General features: G+C 38.7%; 1 protein-coding gene across 2 annotated transcripts in view; it reads left to right on the top strand.

The window, feature by feature from the left end:
* Positions 1–23,088, top strand: part of ZNF536 (zinc finger protein 536) — a 322,579-nt gene that overhangs the window by 46,226 nt on the left and 253,265 nt on the right. For both annotated transcript variants that reach the window (XM_087940650.1, XM_087940651.1), the window contains exon 3: positions 6,325–6,441. The gene's annotated coding sequence lies outside the window, so the exon portion shown is untranslated. The remainder of the gene's footprint in view (positions 1–6,324; positions 6,442–23,088) is intronic.

Below are 23,088 nucleotides of genomic sequence, written 5' to 3'. Positions count from 1 at the left end.
CTGCAGCGTTGATAAAAAAAAATAGTTCAAAATTCTCCAAATGTTGAATCCTGGTGATATTTTTAGAAGAAAAAGCAACATGCTTTTCCTTAACCAGGTTTCTTCTTTATGTACATCAGGGATGTCAACCTAGTGGCCCACGGGCTGGATGAATCACACGCAGGCTACACCCAACCCAGCTTCGCGAATGGGGAAAACACCACAAAACATCACATGACAACAATGTGACATGGTGAGTTTGACACTTGTGATGTAGAGGAACATACCTGCACAAGGCAATACAGTAAGGAAATAATTCCAGAATAGGTGATGATCATCATCACCATATAGGCAGTCCTTTATTATTTGTTTGTTTATAACATTTATTGGCTGCCCATCTTACCATAAGGTAACTCTGGGTGGCTTTAGACCTAAAAACTACATCATTAAAACCTGAATAAATTAAAACCAAAAATTAAAATCAAAGACGTGTGAGGAGAGGGGGGCAGAACTGGGGGACATGGGATCTCTTGTTATTCAATCAACCCACCTCCATTGTGTTTTTCCTCCATTGGGGCCCCATGCCAACTGGCCGAGCCAGGTCTTTAGGCCCTTACTTATTACCACAATTGGACCCAGAATTTTTGTTGCTAAGGAAGGCAGTTGTTTAATGAGTTGCACCTGATTTTTTTTGCCTTTGCAGATGATACTAAGCTGGCAGGATTAGCTAACACTCAAGAAGATAGGCTCTAGATCCAGATGGATCTTGACAGACTAGAACTCTAGGCCGTATCTAACAAACTGAAATTCAATGTGGAGAAAAGTAAAGTCCTACACTTAGCCAAGAAAAACCAAAAGTACACCTATAGTCTGGGTGAAACCAGGCTCAATATCAGTAAGTGAGAGAGGGATCTTGGTGTCTTAGTGGACAACCAGCTAAATATGAGCCAAAAAAGTGTGCAGCAGCAGCCAAAAAAGCTAATGCAATCCTAAGTTGCATTAATAGAGGGATACAATCGAGATCAAGTGAGGTACTAATACCACTCTATAAAGCCTTAGTAAGACCACACCTAGAGTACTGTGTCCAGTTTTGGTCACCACATTATAAAAAAGATGTTGAGACTCTAGAAATAGTGCAGAGAAGAGCAACCAGGATGATTAGGGGACTGGAGGCTAAAACAGACGATGAACGATTACAGGAACTGGGCATGGCTAGTCTAGGGAAGAGAAGGACCAGGTGAGACAGGATATTCCAATACTTCCAATATTTGAGGGGCTGCCACAGAGAGGAAGGGGTCAAGCTATTTTCTAAAGCACCTGAAGGCCAGACAAGGAATAACGGATGGAAACTGAACAAGGAGAGATTTAACTTGGAAATAAGGAGAAACTCTCTGACAGTGAGAACCATCAACCAGTGAAACAGCTTTTGCCTTTGGAAGTTGTGGGAGCACCATCACTTGAGACCTTCAAGAAGAGATTGGATTGCCATTTGTCAGAAATGGTGTAGGGTTTCCTGCTTGGGTAGGGGGTTGGACTAGTTGACCTATAAGGTCCCTTCCAACTCTGATTATCTGAACTGGTCTGATTTCAGCTCCCAGTATTCCCAATCATCCCAGTCAATGTCCAGCCTATTTCAGAATTCTGGGAGTTGACACTCAGCAAATTCTGGGGGTCCCAAATTAGGGCAGCTCAGCTTTGTCAGTCCCCATCAGCTTTGCATCCAGCGTCGAGTTTCTCAGAGCATTGTTTTCAGAATGGCAGAGGTGTGAAAGGGATTTTTTCTCAACCTCAATTTTGGCAAGTGATTAAAGTCATAAAAGTCACTAATAACCCTCCTGTGGGAACTAAACAACTGTAAAAATGGGGGTCTGAAAAAAATGTCCACTGTATATGAATAATAAGTATTGGTTGTTTCTCTTTAAAGCATTGCATTCGTTTTGGGTTGCATGGTTCCCACTGATTTGAACAGCGGTAAAGTAGCTAAGATTCCTCCCCTCTAATACATACCTTTGAAATACTATTGACAAAAATAGAGGTCTTTTTGAGAGCTAAAAGTCAGAGCATGTAGAGCTAATTCTCAGCCTCTTTTTATCTAAACCATTCTCCTTTATTATGAGTGTGGTTGGTGAGTACTTTCATGGATGCAAAATTTCTGATAGCAGATGGCTCTTTAACACAATCCATTGGGTTGGAGGCAAAGCTAGATACATTTGGACTCAAAATAACTCTCTGTTGAAAAGGAAATTTTGAGGATAATCAAGCCTCAGATAATGTCTATATTTCTGCTTCTCAATAGGTCACAGAGAGGGAAGCAACACTCCCTTGATGGCTTTATTGGGCAACGCTTTTTGAGATAAACCTCCTGCTCATTATTTAAAGAGAAAATGCTCATAATTGAATGAATATGGGAGACGTGACATCATTTAAGGACAATGGGCCTCTGATCTCCTCATGATAATCCCTGTTATTTATTTATTTAATGTATGTTGAGACCATGACAGAAGAAGAGTAAACATATACACACAATCCACATAATTATATATACAAAAACATCTACGGGGCCTCATAACTGGATGTACAATTCAGCTATTCAGGCAATCGTCTTTGGTGTTGTTTCCTGCAGATTTTCTCGGGAACCAGAGTAACGCACATCGTGGGATAATCTTGCACAATATGTTTGCACATCAGCATCACAACCACAACAAGGGGAATCTTTCCATCCCCATTGATAAAAGGCAGAGGCACTTCATCCACTATCACACCTAATTCTGTTTAATTTTGTCCAGATGGAGTGATGAAGATCAAAACCAGGTGGTTTGTTAGGTGGATCACTAATGGTCAGGCTACAAGAAGGTGGCTTGGATCGTTCCTCTCTCCAATCATTCTCAAACTGGCTAGATCTTATGATTCTTGATGAATGTATTTTTTTTTAATGTACACTAAGAGCATATGAACTGAGACAAATTCCTTGCATGTCCAATCATGACAATAAAGAATTCAATTCAACTCTACTCTACTCTACTCTACTCTACTCTACTCTCTATTCTGAATAGATGTTTTCCATGCTGGGAATTTTAGTCTTGTGATGGGCTTTGCATAATTCCAGTTGGAAAAGGAAATTAAAGGAGGTTGCTTGTAGAGTGAACACCAATTAGGCAGTCCTTCAAACAGAGCCTCCCCACCTTCAAAATAAGGGACAAAGAAGGCTATGCAGATCCAAATAGTTTCCAGATCTCTCACAACTCCCCCCCCTCCCCCCCAGTTTTCTGAAATTGATTCAGGAGTAGAACACATGTTTGGTGTTTTAGAGATTCATTTCTAGTCATTGTCAACAATATTGTGGTAGAGTGAGACACAGAACCTGACAATGAAAGGTAACTTCTAGTGCTCCTTCTGCTAACATAGATGCGCCATATGGACATCAAAGCTTGTGCTGGAGCTTTGATATGCAGTGTTAAGGTAATTTCTTAGTGTAAAATATTAAATGGTTAGGAAAGCTTTTTTAAAAAATTTAACATCAGGTTTTAAAAAAAAATCAATCCAACCACTTGGCATTCTGTCAGGTCAGGCTTCTGTCATCATGCAAAGTAGGAGACTTTGTATGTACATTGGTAGACATTTTATCTATGATGTCCACTGTTCATGGTTTTCCTAATTGACAGCCCCTCTATTTGTTTGTTTGTTTTGTTTGTTTATTTATTTATCTTAATCCGGACTTGTTTTAGTGTATTTGTCAATTCTCTCCTCCCGAATTGCACCTCCTGAATATAGTTGTACTAGATTCAGCAATTGATCATTTTCAGATTTCCAGGTTTTTAAGCCTGCTTTGTGGGGAGCAACTGCTTTTGTGGTTTAGTAAGCAGGTGAAATCAAAAATCTCATTTCATATCTGACATTAATAACTTTCGGGGGAATGAACATTGGCATTTATGTGTGGACCCAAAACGAGTCCAATGTCCTAGTAGCCCAAGGTCAGCAGACAATGCTACTAACTAGATAGGAAAATAAATCATGCATAATGCAGAAATTCTACCTTACATGTTAATTAATGTGTGCAATCAATTACTGATGTTACAATATGAGAAAGAAACTGGTTAGGAATGGGGTAATAAAAAATACCTATAGATTTATCTACTGCTTCCCCCCCCTCCCACATTTAAACAAATAGTCTTCAAGCTCTGTGGATGCTGTGTTGAGACATGCTTTGAATAATAAGCATCATAAAATCTAATCAGATTTATAAGAGGAATTGATTGTTGTGGCAGGAAGAGAGGGTAGAAAATAAGCTGAAATTTAAGTGTTAATTTTTATGCTAATCCACAGTAGCTTCATATGAAGCAATTTTGTTCTGTGCCACAAATATAAAATTGTCCCTCGCAGAGAAATGTCAGCTTGGTAGACCTGAAAGCAGTAATTTATTTGGTATGTTTCTATTAGTATGTGTCACAGTTGTTAGCAGGCAATACACACACAATGAAGCTTCATACTTCTCCTCTAAGTCTCCAAATGTTTCAGCTCAGTGGTTAGAATGTGGGGGCATTAATACATTATCATATACAGGGTGGTCTGTGCCCTGTGGACAAAAGGCTAGTTAATACAATTTAATGTCATTCGGAGAAGAAGAGGTGGGGGGGGAAATAAAGACAGGGAATAAAATGGCATCTGTGTGTTTCACAGTGCACTCATGCAAAAAAAGAAGAAAAAAAAAGAACCCTCAATTTAAGAGGTATGACATTTCTGCCAAAGAGAGAATAAAAACTGGGACAATTCTCCCCCTAACCTGTTCCCTACTGCAGTATTTTTCTAAATGCTATTAAGTGATCGATTTACACAAGCACTTGATGATGTCATCCATAAGGAGCAGAATGCAGATGACAGCAAAATACGGGTGACAATGACCTTGTTTTAGTATCCTTGGAACTCTCAGACTTACTTCCAGTGTATGGTTTCAAAGAATGTACTTTTTTGGGGGGGACAATATCTAGTTACCGGGTAGTGAATTAATAGAGTTAAGGGTTCTGATGCAATTCTCAATATAGGTCAATTACATGCAGCAACATCTGCTCTGTCACCATCATTTGCATAGAGCATTCATATGTTAATGATGCCTCTTTTTACTCAAGTCATATATTTAAAAAAAAAAACACCAAAATTTGCATATTGGTTTGGATCAGTATATTACAAGCAATTTATCATCTTCTCATTCTTATTATGAGTTAAGGGGTGGCAAATGAATATCTATGTGTGTGTGTACTTGTGTGTGTGTCTATGCACAAATGCACACACACACACATGCAAACATACACAATATGTGCATGTGCACACATGGACACTCTTCTTGAGTGATGGCTGCTATATTTGAGTATGCTTCTGATTTATACAAGAAACCCCCTTAGTGGGAAAGCTTCCATTTTAAAGCCGCTTAAAGCCTTATAAATCAATAATGACACAGATGGACTGGTGATAATCTATTTAGAATGCCTGATAGCAAATATTGTTGTACAGATGATTAGAGTAGTAACTGTTTAGCAGCAAGCTTCTCTTCTCTTTTGTAAATGGTAAGTTTGAACCGCCACCCCCACACCCCCCAAAAAGTGCACTTAATGTCAGAAAATCTTCTTGCTGAGTCTGGATTGCAAAGGAGAGAAAAAACATGGGGAGAAGAACAAAGAGAGTTTCCAGCTCCTGCCAATATAATAATATCAATTCCTGTTTCTTTAACAAAACAGGTCCTCTTAATGGAATTGTGACTTCAGGTGTAAATAGCATTAAAAGTGGCTTTTTTTCTTCTTCTTCTTCTTCTTCTTCTTCTTCTTCTTCTTCTTCTTCTTCTTCTTCTTCTTCTTCTTCTTCTTCTTCTTCTTCTTCTTCTTCTTCTTCTTCTTCTTCTTCTTCTTCTTCTTCTTCTTCTTCTTCTTCTTCTTCTTCTTCTTCTTCTTCTTCTTCTTCTTCTTCTTCTTCTTCTTCTTCTTCTTCTTCTTCTTCTTCTTCTTCTTCTTCTGCTTCTCTTTGCCCTGATCTGGCAGAAGGAAAGAGGAAAATAAAGTGTAGGCTGTCAGAAGTGGCAGCTGCTTGGAATCCTGATAAATATAAGCTTTTATTGATCTGATGAAAATGAACGATCCCAGCGCCATGAAGTATTTAGCTTCTTGTCTACCCCATGTCACCACTGGCCTTCCTTTAGGATAGATTGTCATTTCTCCTACCCCAGATCTGATTTCATCTTTAACCTTCCTCCCCCCACCCCCCTTGAATTTCCCTTGACCTCCGCATATTGCTGTGATTTGGCGAATTTGCTACTTTTCACTTTACATCACTCCTTTTCTTTATTTTCTTTTGTGATAGGGAAGTGGGACGCCCCTTTGGCAATCTGTCAGTGCCAAGCTCGGCTGCATCCTTTCACTGAGTGATTGCTAACCAGACTGACAGTCCTTAAAACAAGTATGCAGTTAAGCTGCTAAGGTAAGATACGCTTGCATTCTTTGCCGAGTACCCTCCTCCTTTCCTTGTTTCCCTGGCATATCGGGACCTCTGGATTGCTGCTTGACAATGACTCTTTCTTCAGTAGGAGAAACTTCTGCCTTCTAGATGGGACTGGCAAGGGGAGGAAGTTGATTCCTGGAATTTCAGTTGCAAAGAGAGTAAGGGTGGTGGTGGTGATTTTAACAATGGGCCCTGGCTCCTTCTTTCTAATAAAAAGAAAGCACGGAGTCCGAAGGTTTGAAGCAAAAATCTTCACTTGAAATTCAACATGGTGGCACACAGACATTGCTCCATTGAATCCATATCTCTAATGTGTTTGCAAGGTGTCAAATTCATTGGGCATAGTTTAGCCTTTCAAAGATCTGGGAAATGACTAGTTGCAGTGTGCACACTCTTGTTCATTGTGGCCTTTAGGACTTACTGATGGAAGGAAAGTTTGTAAATATCCACAAGTCTCAGAGGAGCACCAGAGTCGAACCATTCATGGCACTGTTGTTCATACTAGGCACCTCCCTAAACTAAATGTCTTTTGCCCAGTTTGTATGCAAGGAAACAATGAACTATGTCAAATTGTCTCTAGCTCTTGTCAATCCAAGGAAAGCTTTTGAAATGTGTCCCTATCACAGGTCTTCAGTATATTCCTAGTAGTATCATTTACTAGGGTGACCCACAGCTACAACAGGTCCTTGCTGCTTTCCTCCTATTCATATACTCACCCAATGGCCTACAATCCAAAACTACAACTGTAGGTCTTAACGCTTGTTGAGTTAATTTATTCAACCTGCAATAGGCTTTCTTGGCAGACAGGTTAGATTTTGGAAATAGACTATGTCTAACACTCCTTGAGGTATAGTAAAAAAACATCTACTTGTGAGTAACTCTGCTGTCAGTTTGAGTAGCTTTTGATAAACCAAATCAGAGGTGAAGATTGGAAATAGCTTTCCTGAAAACTGGAGTCAAAGTCATAAATTATTCTGCCCCATCATTTGTTCATATAGTAAAACCATAGATCTTTGCCTGACATTACTGAAATAGAGAAAAAGGAAAGTTAAAAATAAAATGAAGCATTTAAATCTTTGCGGTGGATAACTCTCGGGTGATAATCTAGCAAAGTTGATAAAAGCTGCTATCAATTATGGCTTATTACTAATTGATTAAGGTATTATTAATAAACATTAGGGTGACAATGACCTCATGGACCTTAGATGAGTGGACTTCTAAGAAGGAAAAAAAATCCGTCTGAGAACAGGGTTCATAAGATCTTGGAATAAAATTGCTTCAATGTCCTACTGTCATCTTTATTTCCACCTCTTTCATTTGAAGCCCAAAGTCTATTCATCCGAGCTCCTGGGCTGGTGAGTTCTCAGGCAGACAAGGCACACAACTTCAAACTATTCCCGGCATGCCACGTTATGGCGTTGTTTTCTGCACTGCTGTGTGTGATACCCTCCTTCTTCTTAGGCACATTTCAGTCTTGAAGGAAACTAATCCCTCTTCATATACTTAACTTCAGGAAACTCGCTGGAATTAACACTAAATGATACTCCTGTATTAATTTACTAACTAGACATTAGTGGTAATTCATAATATTATCAGCAGTATGCTTGTAAAACAATTACAGTGGTAACAGTTTATTTAACTGCACTGTGTTTTGGAGGGCAGTCTTTTAATAAGGTAAATGTTTAGCTCCCTACAGTATGCAAAACCAATGATCTCAACTGCCAATCTGCTCGGACTGAAAAATTGTTTCCATTGCTTATAAGATTTAGAGATTATGTGCCAAGCAAGGGAATTGTTTTATTTTTTTTCACCCTTCGGGAAAGTGAAACATAGAGTGGAAAGCAGTTCTTGAGTAGGGTAAGTACTGCATGATCCCACTGCCACATGTGAAGACCTCCAGCTTACAGGAGATAACGTTCAAGAAGCAGAAACAATTCCTACAGACCTGTTTGCTTTTTTCCCCAAACCATGCTTTGTTATTATTTTGTCAGTGATATGATGGCAGCGTACAACGCGATTTTTGAGCCATCCTGACAAAATTGTGGTCCTGTGGTTTCTGAAAAGGAGAAGTACTTGGAGGAAGATAGAATTTTCTGGAGGAGCGTCTAGATGACTTTATATAGAAAGGGGTTTTCTATCTTATTCAGAAATGAGCACCGTGCTTGTTTGACTTCCAGTCAACCCTGTTAACAAAGCCAGACAGTTTGTACTATTCCTAAGAAGGCAAAGTCAGAGGCTGTTCCTGGCTTACGACGGTTTCCTGGTTTATACGAGATGAGTCACAAACAGGGTCTTTTTCATTTTAACTGTGGTTGGGGAGAGCAGAGTGCACAATAATGCACAGCCTATTTCCAGGTAAGTCACAATTTTGGTTTTTGGTGGATGGTCCCATTATGCTATGAAAAGCACAGTCCTACAAAATAGATAGTCTGTGCTTGATCTTTTTTTTAGGGTTCTTATTTATTTATTTATTTATTGCATTTTTTCCCCAAGAATACAAATCCCTTTTACATTCTTTACAACACTGTGACATCGATGTTACACATACATTTACATACATATATACTTTTAATCCTTATTTCTATAATCTAACCGTCTATACCATTTATCCCATACCATGTAATATTCTGATTCTTCTCTGTCTTTCAACTCTAAAGTCAGCTTATTCATCTCTGCACAGTCCAACAGTTTTTTAAATATTTTTTTTATTGAAAATAAACATTAAAAATATTGAACATGGTGGACTTTCTTTGACATACATTTCAGTCTTTACATTTTATGTTATAAAAGATAAGGAAATATAAACATTTATATACTTATATACATATATACATTTAGACTTTGTACCATTATAGATCTTATTCTTATATCTCATTTCTGTTTTGCTTTAAATTCTAATTTCGATTTTGTGAACTTCCTTTCATATCCTTCCATATGTAAAATTTGTTCCATACTATATAATATTCTAATTTATCTTGGTCTTTCAATTCTAGTGTTAAACTATCTAGTTGTGCATTGAAAAATCTTATCTATTATAGTATCATCATTTGGAATTTCTTTAGTTTTCCAAGTTTGGGCAAAGAGTATTCTTGCTGCTGTGATTACATATATAGTTAAGTGTCAGCTTTACTAAGATTCTCTTTTCTTATTCCTAATAAAAACATCTCTGATATATAGCTAATTTTTAGTCCCAACATTTCCTCTAACCATAACCATTTTTTTCCAGAACACCTGTGTTTTTTGGCAAGCCCATCACATATGATAAAAAGTACCTCATTCTTTCGAGCATTTCCAACATACAGATAATTGAGTACCATCCATTTTTGCTAATCTGATCGGTGGTAGGTGCCACCTATAAAACATCTTATACAGATTTTCCTTATAAGATGTTGCTAACATAATCTTTTTGTTTTGGTCCTAAATTTGTTGCCATTGGTCTAGGTTAATATTATGTCCAAGGTCTCTAGCCCAGGTTAACATCGATTTAACACTTTCTTTATTACCATTCCCTTGGAAGGGGTGCACTCCAATTTTCAAGTTTGTGCCAAGGCAATTCTAGCCACTGTCACTATATGTAGTATAATGTATATAGACTTTTTACTAAATTCTCCTCTTTTTATTCCTAATAAAAAAAGTTCGGGCTTAAGCCCAATTTGAAGACCTGTTATTTCCTGTAACCAATTTCTTATTTCCTAGTTTTGAGATATAACCACCATGTTTGAAAGAAGGTACCTTTATTTTTGTTTTTAAGGATTCTTCATCTCTTTATTGAGATTCTACCTTTTCTCTTTAGAGATCTTCATGGCTAACATAGAGTCTTGATCTCTCAGGTAATCCTAGAGTTGAGGTAGATTTAGCTAAAAGATAGTACCAGCTATAAGCCAACTCTATGGTCAAGCAAGAGCTTGAATCTAGGTCTACCTGATCCAACTCAACAGGCCATAATGCCTATAATACCATGACTTCAAAAACAATCATTAAATGTTTCCAAATGTTGAAAATAGCCTATCTTTTCCTATATTTTTCTCCCAAAGAAGTGCTATTTCTTAATAAAGTATTGGTTCTTGCATGCATTTTCTCTCATGATAATATTGTGATGTTATTCTTATTTGGCTTCTTGGAACCATCAGAAGCATTTGCCCATCAAATGTGGAAAAACAACCTTCATCCATGAGGAGGTGAAGAAACTGGAACCTCGCTTAAAACTTTGGTCAGGGCCAAGAGTCACTCAAGTTGAAGTGTAGATTTTATTTACTCACTTTTTAATCCCATCTTTCTACTTAAAATAGCTAACAACAAGGAACGTACAGACCATGTTTTTTTTTAAAGAAACCTAATTAAAATTAATTAGCAATTAAAAGCATGACAAGAGAAATGCTTCTTGACAGATTTTCTAAATATAGAGAGAATAAAGCCCAAAATGCAACTCCTTAGGGACACATAGAAGAGGCCCCAAAGATATTCCTAGGGTGACAAGGAAGAAGGCCCTTCTCACATCTCAAATGGATGAACCTCCAACGTTTAACGTTTAAGAATGTCTTCAGAAGGAACTCATGTGTTGATTGATCTTTGCGGTTTCGACAGGTTCATGACGGGAGAACCAGTCCTTCAGATACTCCAGTCTTAAATGGTCTGAGACTTTAGGCTTAATTTCAATACATTCAGATGGATTTTATTATCCCTATCTTTTGCACGGCTGAGCAGCTCAGTCAAACTACTTGTGGAAATATTTTTAAGGATAGAGGATGGGATGCAACCACGTATGGATAAAAACTGCCAAGTTGTATCACTGAGGGTACCAACTGAGGACATGTGTTCCCCGCCACAGTGCCCATCTGGGAAGAAAGTGACTGCTGAAGACCAAGGAGTAGTCCCTTGTAGACTTTTGGACCACACACCTTGTTCCTGTTCTGTTTAATGTTCTGCAATTCTCTTTGTCTCTGTGCCATCAGATTTGAGTTATGACTGACAACCATATCCAATATTCCCCAATGTAAATTCTCATGCTAAAAATATTTGGATGCATCAAAGGTTTCATTCTGAAAACCATCCCGGAGACAGTTTCTTAAAAGCCCCTCGTGTATTTTTCTTCCAATCTTCCCCTGACTGTCTGCTGAACACCCTTCTCAAGCTTACTAACATTTCATACTTTGCTGTTTGAAATGGGCAAACAAGTAACTACTTTGTTGTGCTTTTGGTGTGCCTTGAAATAAAATGTGATTAGCCATTTGAAAATGCAACTTTTCAATCAGGGCTTAATTCATCTGCAGAATCATCTTCTTACAGGCTTGAAACAAAATTGACCTTGTTGATGTAGTCCGAACATAAGATAAATGTTTTATCCACTAACAAGCATCAGAACAATGCAGATGTCCCAGCCAATAGCATGTGGGGAAGAGGGGTTGGAAAGTTTTTTCTTATGTGCCGATAAAGTTTCAAAGCCTGTATAATCAAGAAACTGAGCAAAAGTAACAGCAGTGGAGATTGTCATATCTTTCACATTGAATTTGATCCCTGCTTTACTCTCTGGTGTGATGAACTAGAATGGAAAGCAAATACACACCTCTTCCTAACTCGATATTTGGAGATCTTACAGAAGGCCGTGAGATAGGTGACTTCCACAGCTTTGGCCTCAAGCAATCGTCTTGTTTTTGCCAGAGTCTGAACTGCTTGCTTGCAGAAGCCTTGGGGAATTAGGCTGAGAGACACATGTTTCAGAGCCTTGCTTTTCAACACTAAATCAGAGATGATAGAAACAAGCAGGAGCAAATTGAGTGGGCAGACCAGATTGCTTCATTCTTCTCCAGATTGTCTTCTCCATAGCCACCCTTGCTATTCTAACCTCTCCTACGTTAGGCAGTTTCCTTGACCTGAAGTGAGCTGAATATTTTCCTTTTGAAGGAAGGGAGGATATAGCTTTCTCTCTTCTGCTCTCTTTCTGCTGTAAACTCTCTGATAAAAAGTAAAAGTTCCCCTCACCCTTCCTAATCTTCCTCAACATACGTTCTCATGACCTCAGTAAATTCATTGTTTGCTCAGAGGGAACCTACTGTTTTGCTGAGAGATCTTGGAAGCATCTGCCGTACTTGATTTCAGAGGAAGTCTATCTACATTCTCTGCTTTATTTTGGTCGTACCCTCTCTACCTCCTGTTCTCCCTCTGAAATTCTCTTTTTCTGAGTCCTCCTTTAACAAGTTACTACAGTAGGGAACTAAATATGATCCTGTCTTCCCTGAATATATCATGGAATGGAATGCTACTCTAGTTTTCACTCAACAGGAGCACATCAAGTAAATGAAAACGCTTTTAAACTGACTATTTTTCTATCCTATATTTATGGCATGAGATATGCCCTTAATAAAAGATACCAGCCTTTGTGCACCCGCTTTCTTGAAGTTCTGTAGATGGAAGAAGGGAAGAATTGGAGACTGGCACTACTAGACCCTTGCATCTTCATCCAGACCCCGACAGACTTGGAAGTTACAGCACCAGAAAATTTGTAAATGTTCTTCCTCTTAATACCTATTAATGAGTTATTAAATTGACAATTCCAGGAAAGAAATGCCACATTTAAGACTGATGACTGAACACAGAACATAGAATAATAGAGTTGGAAGATACCGTTGAGGTCATCCATTCCAACTCCCTGCACAAGCAGGAGAGTCTATAACATGGCTGTAAAATTCATGGCCTGTGGGCCGGATGTGTCACACTCTGGCCATGCCCCTGCCAGTTTAGTGAAGGGGGAAAAGTCCCAATATGTCACGTGACACTGCCATGATGATGCAAGTTTGACACCCCTGGTCTATACCATTTCAGACAAGTAGCGGTCCGGTCTCTTCCTGAAAACCTCCGGTGATGGGGCACCCAGAACTTCCGAGGGCAAGCCATTCGACTGGTTATAGATAATTTTTCCTTTTTTTTAAAGCTTCTTTTAGTTTGCAATTTAAAAAAAAACCTTTTTAATTGTAATGTTTAATAAAATTACCATAAAAATTGATGAGATGTTAAATGATATAAAATAAAATAAAAGTGGGATATAAACAAACTTTCGTAGAAAGGTTAATGGCAAAGTCCAGGAGATTTAAAAGCCTAGCCAAACTATATACAGTATGAATTTAGGGCGAATTAAGAAAATCCTAACAATTGTTTCAGTAAAGAGAAAGGCATCTTTTAGCTTCTTGGAGATATTGGCTACAGGTTCACATATTCCTCAAGCTACATATGTGCAGCTTTACTCCAAGAGTAAACTTTTACATTGTTTTGGGTCTCTGAAGACTGTGAAGAGGAATCATCCCAGTCTCTGACAGATTGGGAAAGTTTCATATGTTCCATGCCAGAAAATAACCAAGAATTCCCAAGAAAGAAGCTGAATATTTAAATTAAGAGAATAACAGAAACAGGAGGGAACTTGGAAGTCTTCTAGTCCAACCCCCTGCTCAGGCAGGAAACCCTATACCAATGATGGTGAACCTTTTTTTTGTGGTGTGCCAGCACCCACAATGCAATGCGCCCGACCCCCCTGGGTATGTGCACACAACACCCCCCCGCCCTGGCCCCTTACCTGCACTGCGCATGCGCTTGCCTCCCAGCTGATTTTCAGCCTGTTTGAGGCCATTTTCACCCTCCTGGAGGCTTGAGGGAAGCCTCTGCAGCCTCAGAAGGCCGAAAAACGGGCCTTCCAGAAATACTGGAAGTGCCCGTTTTCAACCTCCTGAGGGCCTCTGTAGCCTGAGGGAGGCCATGTTTGCCCTCCCGGAGGTTTGAGGGAAGTCTCTGCAGCTTTGGGAGGCTAAAAATGGGCCCATTTCGGCACTTTTGGTGGCACTTTTTTCAGCCTCCCAAGGCTGCAGAGGCTTTCCTCGAGCCTCCGGGAGGGCAAAAACAGCCTCAAACAGGCCGAAAATCAGCTAGGAGGCGCACACATGAGCAGTGCAGGTAAGTTTGGCTGGGGCTCATGTGCCGGCACAAATGGCTCTGCATGCCACCTGTGGCAGGTGCGCCATAGGTTTGGCATCATAGCCCTACACCATTTCAGACAAATGGTTGTCCAATCTCTTCTTTAAAAACTTCCTGATTGATAGATCTTGGTCTGTCTGGAAATTACCCATGCTTGTTCTTCTTTCCAGATCTAACCATGTGGCTTCTTTACAGCAAACCATTCTGAACATGCCAGAGAACATTTTTTTCTTCCATTTCTTTCTTCATAGTTTTATGGTCTGTGAGGCCTAACAGATTTGATAATAATCACACAACTCAATAAACATTAGTGATGGAATGAGATCATTTAATATTTTACCTAGGTCCCTGTAGGATCTCCTATAGAAGGAGAAAGCCATTGCTTCTTGCATCAGACTGACAACCTCCATTGATGCAAACAGAAACTTTTCTCTTGATGCATGAAGCAAGAAGACGTCTGTCTCCAATTTATGTGCGTGCACAATTACTAATTGTAAGATTATATGTTGCATGGGAAGGGGATTTGCATTGACATCCTGATCAGATTAACTCCTACGGGGAGAAGACACTAATGGATGGTCAGATGTTAAATTTATAGCTGGCTATGAAAGTTTCCAGGATCAGATCCATGCAGATCATATGTTTCAGGTTTGTACATCTATAAGAATTGGTCAGATAGTAGAAACACACACGCAGATGTTTTTAGACTGTCTTAGTCAGTTTAATTAAAGGCAGGGAATTAAAATGTAATGATATACTATCGCCTTCCTTTATCTCACCAGCAACAGTATAAGAACACGTAGAGAAAAATGAATAATTACATAGATTTGGTGCTCTGGCTACCTGTAGAGAACGTGGTCATTCTGTTTATCCTTCCTGGAGATTCATGAGTATTTAAATTTTTCTACGTTGGCATATTTCCAATTTCTAGTGATAAATTAAGAATCCATATTGATGCCTGCAAATGAAAGAACATAGAACATAAGTTGCATGTGTCTGCACAGAAGCTCAGGTATTCTAAATGACTAGGAAGACCATTAATTTAACCTTGGTCACTGGGTTTGCACCTCATGCTCAATCACAATACGGTTCTTTGCTTTGATAGAGCAGGGGGTGTGAATCTGATCTGTTGTGGCCTTCTCAGCAAACTGTAGTTAAAATAAATTATGGCTTAAAATGAGGTCTAAAGCTAGGTGGTGATTGATCCATGGTTCTCAGTGAAAGGGTCATGAGAATAGGGATTTCACTGGGTTTTAGCCTGTCACAGAGGATGGGAATATGGACCTTTTAGAAACTGCTAAACTACAGTTCCCAGCATTCCTCCTCCTTAGTCATACCATTGGGAGTTGTAATCCTCTGCCATCTGGAGATTTCTCATCTTTGCTATCCATCTACCTCTATGCATGACCAGAAGCATTGTTGCTGAATCTTTATTTATTCCGCAGTCCACCTCGAGTCTTAAACCATCTTTTGCAAAATGCATGCTTATAACACTTTGATTTCCCATCACACTCTTTCTAAAATCAAGCCCAATCTGCATGCAAAATTAAGTCTCCCTGCCACAGGAATGATCTTCCTTATATTTAGATGTTTTTCAATGATTCACCAAAGAAAAGGGTGAGAAAAAAACACACAAAGCAATTCAGCAGTGGAACAATGATGCAGTGATGATTATATGGTTGTTATTGTTATTATCTTTATCTTCATCTTCATCTTCATCATCATCATCATTATTACATTGTAGTTGGTTGCACAGTCATGTTTATTCTTATGACTATTAGTGGCGTGCAGAGTTCTTGCTTGGGAGCCATTGTGAAGGTAAAGAAAGCTGCAACCTTTCCCACCCCCCCACTCCTGCCATCTAGACATTCTCCAATCACGATACCCTAATTAATAATATGAGCTGAGACATTGTGTTGCTGGGTTGATGGAGAGGCCCCGGTTACTAAGCGTCCCCCCCGCCACACATTCCTTTCTACCAGATTTCTGTGATATTAATGGTGTATGGTAGGGAAAAGCAATGTGTTTTATTCTCGATGCTAACCCTGCTGTTATCAAAGTAACTTCCAGCTTATTAGCGACAAAAGACTTTTATCCTTTGTGCTGCCCTATTCGCCAGTGCTTCCTGAATTAAACTCCTGTTTCCTGTTCTTTATATGCATGACCACATCTGGGTAGCTTGCTCACAGCCCCACTGCTTAATAACAATCACCTTCCCTTTCAGTCTCTGTTGATTGTTTCTAATTCACTCTGACAGATAGTGCCTGACAACTTGCCTGCGTTTCCCTCCCTCCGTGACCTGAAGTTACTCACGGCACTTATAGAGTCTGTCATTTTTAATATTTGATTTCACTTTAAGTTATGTATTTTACAGAGAAGATGAAACCAAAAGGAAGAAAGGGAGGGGAAAGAAACAGGAAAGAAGGGGGAGATATTTAATAGAATATAAATTTAACCCTTCTGCGAGATGTTGCAAAGATGTCTGGGGTTTGCCTTGGGTAGTTGACAACTTATTTTATACAAAAGTGTTGGACTTCCTTCCTTCCTTCCTTCCTTCCTTCCTTCCTTCCTTCCTTCCTTCCTTCCTTGTAAGAAGCAACTGGGTGTTGGTTGAGAAGAAAACAAGCCAAAACTCTAGCACCTTTCCTGCTACCTCCTAGTTTACATTTCAGATATAAATATAGATATATAGAGATAGGTAGGTAGGTAGGTAGGTAGGTAGGTAGATGAAATAGAGATGAGATGGAGATAAGATAGAGATAGATGATAAATAAGATAGAGATGAGATAGAGATAAGATAGAAATAGATAGATGATAGATAGGTAGATGATAGATAGATAGATAGATAGATAGATAGATAGATAGATAGATAGATAGATAGATTAGGGAGAGAGAGAGAGAGGTGGGTGGGTTGGAGGTAGACATAGATATAGTTATAAATGGGAGGTAGGATCATCAAAAATATTTCAAATGTAAATTAGAAGGTGGCAAAAAAAGTGTCCCAGGGTCATATAATCGCCATTTGTGACCCTCCCAGTTGGCTTCAGACAAGCAAAACCAATGGAAGGATTTGCTGATTGAGCGCATGATTCATTTAACAACTGCAGGAATTTGCTTAAACAACCATGGCAACCAGCCACGACTCACTTAACAATAGTTTTGCTTAGTAACAGGAATTCAGGTCCAGTTGTGGTTGTAAGTTGAAGACTACCTATATTACAGTGTTAGCGAAAGTATGTTTGGGATGGAGTTCTGCCATGTCCTTTTGGTTACTTAAGCTCCTTTCTGAGGTCCTCATGCCTAAAGAACCCAGACAGAAAGGTGGAGAAGATGAATATAGGATGGAAAAATTGCATTAGAAAAACAGTTTCATTTTTCCTTTTCTCTCACAAGTTCTAGGTACTGTCTGAGTCCACAAAAGAATAGTTGAGGTGGGACTGAGTTAGTGAAGGGAAGAATAGAATAGAACAGAACAGAATAAGAGTAGAAAACTAGAGTAGAGTAAAGCAGAGTAGAGTCGGGTAAGGTAGGGTTGCAGGGGGTAGAATTAGAATAAGAATAAGAATAAGAAGAATAGAATAGAATAGAATAGAATAGAATAGAATAGAATAGAATAGAATAGAATAGAATAGAATAGAATAGAATATTCTTTATTGGCCAAGTGTGATTCAACACACAAGGAATTTGTCTCGGGTGCAGAAGCTCTTGGTGTTTAGAATGTTTAGAAGATGCAGTGATGTTTCAAAATATTGACGAACATAGATTTGGCATTCTTACCAATGTCTAAAACAAACCCCAAAAAGGGCCTCTCTCCAAAGTCCTGGGAGTGATGTTATTCAGAGGAAGAGATAAAATGGAAATTTGCTATCTAGGAAACCTCATCCTGGGCTGTCTATTGTCTGTAGGACTATGGGGAACTTGAGTTACCCTGTCTCCTTCATTTCTGCAGTTTGCTCCATTAATTCAACATTCCATGCAGTCATGATTCACTGGATCAATAAACATGTCTGTTTGTGGTCGGAATTTACTAGGCACATATTGCCCATTACCTGTGGCAATCTTGTATCCCAACCCTGTTATCTGTGAAGAGCAGGGGTACTTAGTCCCAGGTTTTGGATGCAATTCCCAAAGCTTCTCTGAGTGCCATCGCCAAATTTCTATGCTTAGCCCTTGAGAAAAAGAAAAATATTATTGCACACATGGGCAACTGTTAGAGTCACTGCATTTAAACCATTTCATTTCAATGATTTTTAAAGGTAAATTAAATCATGTGTCACTTTTTGTTTGGTTTTACCTTTTCCTTTCTGTTTGCCCCATTTAATTTTTTTTTTTTTTTGGAGTGCAGCCCTTGGCACAATGTTTATTGGGCAAGTGTGCCTCAACCCACCAAATAGTTGGCATGAAGACATCATGACCTCTCTAAGTAGGGATGGAAAAGACATCATCTTGAAACTTGCCTGTAGGTGACTCTAGGAACTGACAATTGATAAAACACCAGTATAACAATAGCAATAGCACTTAGACTTATATACCACCCCATAATGTTTTACAACACTATCTGAGTGGTTTACAATATAAGCATTATTTCATATTGCCCCCCAACAATCTGGGTCCTCATTTTACCAACCTCAGAAGGATGGAAGGCTGAGTTGAGCTCTGTCAAGGATTGTACTCCAGGCTGTTGGCAGAGTTTGCCTGCAATACTGCCCTTTAACCACTGCACCACATGACTCTATATAGAGATTGAAATAACACACAGTAACATTAAATTTAGTTGACTAAAATTATTTTTTTAGGAAAAAGGAAAATGGTAAAACATGAATGTAGTATGTCTTCTCTTCTTGTTCTATTTTATTTATTAACGACATGTTTTTTTGCCACCCATTTCCCCTGTATGTGACTCTGACTATTCTTTGAGAGATTATCACATAAAAGTTGCTGGATGTAAAAATAACCAAAATTGTAGAAATGTATGTTCTGGTTATACTTGCGAATGGCAGGTAACTCCTTTTGTTTTTTTTCTCCCATCTGCGGAATCTTGGTAAATTATATGTCTCTTACTTGTACTGTTGTTGTGAATACTAATTGTTTAATGTTTGCTCTTCAGAACTTCCATCCCACAAATCACTATCCCACTAATACTAAGTAATTGTTGCTGTAATTATTGCAATTTCTTTGTCTTCCTCACTTTGATAAATATAGGATATTGAAAATAGAACAAGAAGGGTGCCTCCAGGGAAACACCAGGACAGATAATATATCTTATCAACTTTCTCCAAAGCTATTTTTCCCCCCAATATATGTGAGGACTTCCGCTCCCAGAATTCTCAGCCAATGTGACCCTAACAAAATCTGCAGAAGGTCATGTTGAGAAGGTTGGGTTATACTATAGAATCTACTGAACTCTTTCATTTTTTGCTTTTTGATTTGTCAAGAGCAATAGGGTTTTGTATTGGATACGGATGTCCCTTATGCATATAGAACCACTCGTTGTTGAGAATGCCAGTAGTTGAAGATGACATGCATGTGGCTGTTGATTTTAGCCTCTCCAATCTTCTGAAGCATCTTATATTGTGCCACCAAACAAAACTCTTTTTCATGCATAGTAGGAACAACAGCAACAGCAACAACACCAACAACAATAACAACAACAACAACAACAACACCAATAATAATAATAATAATAATAATAATAATAATAATAATAATAATAATAATAATAATAATGTGGCAGTGCCTAGAGACAGCAGAATAGAAGAGAAAGAACTGGAGAAGATAACAAAATACAAAGACCTACAAATAGAAATAGAACAACTATGGCAAAGGCAAGCAAGGATAGTACCAATAGTAATAGGCACCTTGGGTGCAGTTCCAAAACAACTGGAGCACCACTAGAACACCATAAACATGGACAAATTTGCCATCAGTCAATTACAGAAGGCAGCTTTCCTTGCAACAGCTTCTGGTTGTTGGCTGAATCCAACAGAGGCTCAAGACTATAGTGTTATTGTTATCACAGTTGTCCTGTTAGGTAGTGTGTAGTAAGACATTATAATTGAATAGATTGCATTTTAAAATTGATTGCTTCTAGTCTAGACCTGGAATGAGATGGGTGTTTTATTTAACAAAATAATTACATGTTTTCTGAAGACCACTAGGGAACAGTTGGATGTTCTCAGAAGTCTAGCCAGGAAAAAAAAAGTCCCTACTCCTTGCTTACATTATATGACGTATGCATTCAATTCTTAATTCATCTCTGAACATTTCTTCATTAACTGTTTACATAAGACTCTTTAACGGTGCCTTATTCTGAAGTGAGTCTGAATTCTGTTTCTCTCATTGCACGCAGGCAAGCTGAAATAAACACTTGACTTGTGATTAACACATGGACTCACTTATGCCTTATGTCTTGCATTTATACAAATATCCAGTGATTACAGGCATAATCAGTTTATTACTATGCATTTTTGTTGTCCAATTCCATGGGCTAAAAGCAAAAGGTTGTAGTTTTCCCAAATGGGCATGTCCCATATGTTCTTTGAGATAACAATAGCCTTTCTGTAGCCATATAATTGTTGTGATAAATAAGTTGACTATACAGTTATGACACTTTCACCTCCATTCTTCTAATAAATGTTCTAAAGTAGAAACTTTATTTTTGCGGCCACCAAGTACAAATCCAAGGAAAGAGTTTTTTATCTGCATGAAGCTTTTATTCCCACCAGACACTCTTTACCAATGTACTAAAGGTTCTAGACACTGAGTTTGTTAGCTGGAAAGCTGACATCTTGGGTTTAAGACCCGGGTGCTGCACAATGGGGTGAGTTTCCATTATTTGCCCCAGCTCCCACCAACCTAACAGTTTGAAAGCATGCAAATTCAAGTAGATAAATAGGAACCACTTTGGAGAGAAGGTAACAGTGTCCTGTGCACCTTTGATGTATGACCGCGGAAGTGTCTTTGGACAATGCTGGTTCCCTCTGCTAAGAAACAGAGATGAGCACTGTGTCCTAGAGTCAAACATGCTAGGTCAGGGGAAACCTTCACCTTTACAATACTCTTGGAACATTGCCTTCCTATAGAACAGGGGTCTTCAAACTTGAGAGCTTTAAGACTTATGGACTTCAACTCCCAGAATTCCTCCTCCAGTTATTGTTAGCTTAGGAATTCTGGGAGTTGACATCCACAGGTCTTAAACTTGTCAAGTTTGAAGACCCTTGATATAGAACACGAAGTTCTTCTGGGCATGAAAATCTGTTCAGCATATGTCTTGAGACTACGTGTGCCAGCTCTACTAGGACTACATATATCCAATATATATATGAATATGGAGAGTTAAAAATGGTATTAGTATGACTGCCATATTGTGAATTTTGTATCTGTGTATAAAAGAACAATAGATTGATTATGAACTAGGAAGTAAACTGAGCCGTGTCCAGCATCTGATTCAAAGAAGACACCTGTGCTTTGAAGGCTACATAAAAGAGGCAGGGTGCCTTTTCCTCTCATAAACCTAGTGTGACACAAGAGGCTCCAGTTACTTAAATTTCTATTTGCTGTATGAGTAGAGCCTCTCTCGCCTCTCTTCAAGGCAAGATGCTGCCAATTCTGGAAGTAGGCTGAGGCTGTAACTAGGAAACAAAATTAAACATCATTTTATGCTAGTAAACTAAGTAAAGCTGTAGCATCCTGGATTTTCTCAGAATTCAGCTGGCCAATCCAGCCTGCAATGCAAGAATAAATAACGCTTTGATCTGGTGATTAAAAATATACTCTCCAATTGTGGTCAGATAGATGAGTTATGAATACTTAAATTGGCTTCAGAGGCATGAGGCTGCTGTGAAATTTAAGAGAGTGAAATCCTGAAGAAGCAGAGCCTACCTTAAGGTTTTTAAATTTTCATACTCAAGACTTTTTCAACAGTGCAAGAAAAGTCTTTGGTGACCAAGTAAAGCACACTGGTGGTGGGAATGGAATTTCATGGGTGCTTCATGTGTCTTTGTTGCAGGACAGTAGTGGTAGGCAAGTGGATACATTTTAATTCAAAAATCTCTCAAGAGTTCCTGATGTGATGACTATCTGGTAACTTGATTGTGCACAAAGATCCCTTAGATTATATATCTGAGTTCTTGGGATGCTAATGGACAAACCACATAGAATATTATGGACCCAGAGTTGAAAGAAAACAAATAAAAAGAATGGCTAAATAATTCCTCTGAGTATTTGAGCTATAAATTCACTCACTGCAATCATTGGTCTACTGGTCTCTAAACTACAGTTCATATGTAATACAAAGTAGATATCTCTGATAGAAGTCAGAAAACTAACAGTTTTGTTCTGCCATTAGATATTTTTTTTTTGCACTGCAAATGTATGTAATGAATGGTAGTTTAAGAGGAGAAAGCCATTCTAAAATGTTGTGTTACTAAAATTAATTTTATTATTATTGGCATTCTAGGCAATGCCTGCCTCATTGGGTCAACATTTCAGAGATATTTCCTTTCCTAGACAGAGAAATAAGGTAGGTAAGCAATAAGAGCAGGAGTCATTTTTGATATCTGGCCAGATTCCATATTGAGCTTCTTTGTGGGAATTTGGCAGGGAGTGTGAAAAAGCAACTTTACTTCCCCCCTTTCCCTTCCCTTCCCTTCCCTTCCCTTCCCTTCC

This window comes from Pseudonaja textilis, chromosome 11, assembly GCF_049901715.1.
Source record: "Pseudonaja textilis isolate UNSWEBS1 chromosome 11, rPseTex1.2, whole genome shotgun sequence".
Taxonomy (NCBI): domain Eukaryota; kingdom Metazoa; phylum Chordata; class Lepidosauria; order Squamata; family Elapidae; genus Pseudonaja; species Pseudonaja textilis.
This window is presented reverse-complemented; position numbering and strand designations above follow the sequence as displayed.